Here is a 4,398-nt window from a genome sequence, read left to right as displayed (position 1 = left end):
CAACTACAGCTGTCTCAAAAAATCCAAAAAAAAAAAAAAGTTACTGGGTAGTGTCTTAGTCACTTTCTCATCACTGAGACCCGATACCCAACACCTATCCCTTAAAGGAGGGAAAGGCTAATTTTGGCACACAGTTTGTAGAGGTTTCAGTTCACAGCTGGCTCCAAGGCAGAGCAGCATGGTGGAAGGACCTGGACACAGGAAAGCTGCTCACCTCATGGCTTCAGGAAGCGCAGTGTGTCAAGGAAGGAGCCAGGAAGGGCGGAGATACAACCTTATAGGCCATGCCCTCAGTGACCCACCTCTCCCAACCAGGCTCTGCCTCCTAACAAGTCAGCCAGAATACTACCATAGTTAATCACCTTTCAAAGTTTCCACCTATAATCCCATGAGGGTTAAAGAGGACATCTAGATAGAAACCACTGGCCTCCCAAAAGACTCAAGAACATCTCTTTATGCAAATTGTAGTTAGTCCATCTCTAAGAGTTGCCAAAGTCCTAACAGTCCCAGCATTGCTGAAAGGTCCAAGTTTCAAGTTTCCTTGGAGGCTTAAGGCAAACTATTAGCTGTGAGGCCCTATAAAAATAAAAAAGAAAATTAATAACTGCCAAAATACAATGCGCAGGGAGAAAGGGAGAAATAGGGTGGTAAAAACTAATGGGACCAGAGTAAGACCAAAACCCAGCAGGGACCAGCGTAAGACTGAAACCCAGCAATTTCATCTTGTAGTTTCATGTCCAGCATCTGGGGCAGGTTGTAGCAATACGTGTGATGTGAACTCCAAAGGGCTTAGGCTTTCCTGCCCCTACAGTATTACTAGTGGTTGTAGCCCTCATAGCCTCTCTCTCCGACTAATTTTGCTCACTCCTTGCAGCCTTTCCTCAGACATTTCCTCCTTGTGGTTTCTCCCACTTCCTGAGGTTTCCATCACTCTCACAGCTTTATACACTGCCTTCTCAGGAGCACAATGCCTGGTCTCCCAGGCCTCTTTCCAAAATCAGAAAGAAATCCTTTCTGACATCATAATTCTGTATGCCTATAAAACTAACACCATGTAGATGATGCTAAGATCTGCCACCAGCTTAAGTAGGAGCCAGACCCTCTTGGTCCATGGTTGCCTAAGGTCTCTAAGTGCCTGGACAGTTGAGTGCTGTGAAATGAATCCCAGGGTACCCATTCCCTAGGTGGCCATTCTTGAGTAGGGGTCCTCAGGCTTCTCAAAGCAGTCTTTCATTTTTACAGAGTGAAGGGTGGGGTCTTGCTGCTTCCTGATGTGCTTTCAAGTTATTTTTCCTATTGTGCTGATCCAAAGTTTTTGGCTTCTTGTTAAAGCTAATCTTTTCAGCAACAAAGCTCTCCTCTGCTCCAGCTTTGCAGACCCCAACTTTGCCCAAGTTTCCTCTCTAGCCAAACTCAAAAATTTTTAAATCACTCATCTGTGCTGTTTGTTCTTGATTCTAAACATAGAGCTGGTTGAAAGACCCCCAACAGTATCCATGCTATAGCCTTAATATTATTAGGCTGCCTTGAAATTTCCTCTGTCAGATTAATTAGTTTGCTGTCCTTAATCTCAGTCTCCCACAAAGTCTTAGGACATGAGCAAAATGTAGACAAATTTTCTGCTGATGGAGAATACATATGTCCTGGAATCCAACTGCCAGTGGAATCCTTTGACTCCAGGAATCTAGGTTTTAGTTTCCACCTGAAACCTCCTGAGTCTGGCCTTTGACACCTGCATTGCTATCAGCATTCTGGTTTTCTGAGCCTTGACCTGAATCTCTCATCAAGCTTAGTTTACAGCATTTTAGGGCTGCTTCCCCAGGCAACATTTCCAATATTTTCCAAACTCCTCCTGTAAACCAGTTCCAAAGGCTTCTGAACCATACAGTTAGATATAGTCCCAGCAATGACCCCACTTCTGGTACCAAAATCTGTCTTAGTCAATTTCTCATCACTCAGACCCAATATCTGACACTCAAAACTTAAAGGAGCAAAGGATCAGTCATTTTGGGTCACAGTTTGTAGAGGTTTCATTACATAGTTGCCTGGCTCCAAAGCAGAATGCTATGGAGGAAGATCCTGGGTAGAGGAAAACTGCTCACCTCCTGGCCTCCAGGAAGCAGAGAGTATCAAGGGAAGAGCCAGGAAGGGAGCTATAACCTTCTAGGTCATGCCCAGCATGACTAGCTCTTCTAACCAGGCTCCATCTTCTAACAGCAAGTCAGCTATGATGTCCCCATAATCAGTCACCTTCCAAAGGTTTCCCACCTTGATCCCATGAGGCTTTAGGGGGACATCTAGTTACAAACCATAAGCCAGCCTCAGGTATTTTGTGATATAAGAAAATATGGATTAATATACTTGGACATGTGTCCAGAAATCATACAGATACTCCAGAGAGCTGCATTCAGTGTTATGTGGGTGCTACATCAAGCCTGTCACATTGAAGGGGGTTGGATGCCAAGTGTTTCCACTTGTGTCTGGGCCCTGTGTCCCCTCTGGTTACTATCAATTCTACTATAGTATTTGTATGTGCTTTAAAAAGTATCCAGTAAGCTGGATGTGGTAGTGCATGCCTATAATCCCAGCATTTGGGGAAGCTGAGGCAGGAGGAAGACCACCAGTTCAAGTCAAGCACCTTCATGGGACCTTATCTAAAAAACAAACAATAAAAGAGGGCTGGAGATGTAGCTCAATGTGAAAGGTCTGATTTCAATCTCAAGTACTGTACTGCCTCCCCACCAAAAAATCCAATAATTTATCTATTTTTCTTTGCTAATGGAAGAAAATCATCCCAATTTAGGCAAGCGTCAAAGTCTCAGAGGCTGAGCTGTTTGTCCCACAGTTTGCCCTGCTAAAAACCCTAATCTCTTATTCTGAGAATTATTTAGAAAATAAAACTTTTATTTATTATTAAATAATTTATTGATTATATGCACCAGGAACAAACTCCTTGAATGAAAAGTGGAAATGTTCTCTGAGCCTGAAGGGCATCAGGAAGAGATACTTTGATCTTAGCTGTTGCCTGGAAGCCCCCAGGAGGGGGTCTTTCTCTTCTGGCCAGCCTGCTGCAGGGTCACATGGCAGTGGCTTGTCATTCGTCCAGCTGCATCATGGCCACAGCTGCCCTGAACAACTCCAGGGGCATAAAGCAAGGTGAGTGGCAGCGGTGCCTTCCCTTCCGTTAGCGTGACACCTGTCCCAGCAAACTCTAGCCAAGGAAAACCCATCTCAGTACTTTGTGGTTTGAAACAGTGGTTTCCTTTATACCCATGATTGAGTTGGGAATCCGGGACGAGTTGGTGGGTAACTTGGCTCAGCCTCAAGGGTGTTAGCAAGTGTGGTGAGCCTGGGTTTGCAATCCATTCTCTGGCTGCCTCCTCCCACACCTGGCAGAGAAGGGAGCTGCACCAGACTGGTCCTTTTCTAGGGATTCGTCCTCAGGCCCACCTGGACTTCCTCACAGCATGGCAGCCAGGTCCTGCCAGTGAGTTTCTGGAGACCCAGAAGGCTTTTGCAGACCCAGGAAGTCCTGTGTATTACCTCTACCTTATGGGATTCAGCTAGATCGAGGGTAGGAGCATTAGTCTGCTTCTCTATTGGACAAGTGGTTATGAATAAGCAGCTACTTCTGGGAAGTACCCTGTGCACCTACTATAATGCAACAAGACCACTGTGATCTAAATTAAAAACTAAAACATTTTTTCCTTTACATGTGGGTTTTCATTAATACACAGGAAAAAAAGATCATCAAACACTTCTTATATTTGAACTGAACAATTGCAGGAGTCACTTCCAGCATGGCACATTAGCAAATGTGAGTCCAGGTGAGAGGCAGACAGCGGGACACCTGGAAACAGGATCTCCTTGTCCCCAAGGCCACGAACTACGGTACTGATAAAGATGTCTACTGAGAACTCTTCTGCCTTCTTTTATTGTATACGTGAGTACAACGCATATATGTATATGTATGTTATACATCCACTGAACGTGCATACATTCATATATAATGTATGTGGTATACACACAACACACGTGTATCTTTGTGTGCATGTATATGTATACATGCTTATGATTTTCCTTCTTTGTTAACTTTGTATCTGGTTTTAAATCTTCTTAATGACTTGAGAAATGAACCCTTCTCCATTGTTGGTGAGGGTACAGACTGGTGCAACAACTGTGGAAATCAGTATGGAGATACCTCAAACAACTAGGATTAGAGGTCTTGTTTGACCCAGCTATTCCTCTACTGGGCATCTTCCCCAAAGAATTAAAAGAATCATACCACGGTGATATATGCACACTCATGTTTGTAGTGGCATGGTTTTTAATAGCTAAAACATGGAAACAGCCCAATTGCCCATCCCCTGGACACTGGATAAAAAAGATGTGCTTTTT

At 44.1% G+C, this 4,398-nt stretch overlaps 1 long non-coding RNA gene across 1 annotated transcript in view; it reads left to right on the top strand.

Annotated features, from left to right (window-relative positions):
* Nucleotides 1-4,176, top strand: part of LOC109118396 — a 5,980-nt gene extending 1,804 nt beyond the window's left edge. Inside the window, exons 2-3 of the long non-coding RNA XR_002025712.1 lie at nt 2,943-3,156; nt 3,738-4,176. This is a non-coding gene — a long non-coding RNA (uncharacterized LOC109118396). The remainder of the gene's footprint in view (nt 1-2,942; nt 3,157-3,737) is intronic.
* The last annotated feature ends 222 nt before the right edge of the window (nt 4,177-4,398 follow it).

The sequence above is a fragment of the Fukomys damarensis genome, unplaced genomic scaffold (assembly GCF_012274545.1).
Source record: "Fukomys damarensis isolate Sample0158 unplaced genomic scaffold, DMR_v1.0_HiC HiC_scaffold_27, whole genome shotgun sequence".
Lineage (NCBI taxonomy): Eukaryota > Metazoa > Chordata > Mammalia > Rodentia > Bathyergidae > Fukomys > Fukomys damarensis.
This window is presented reverse-complemented; position numbering and strand designations above follow the sequence as displayed.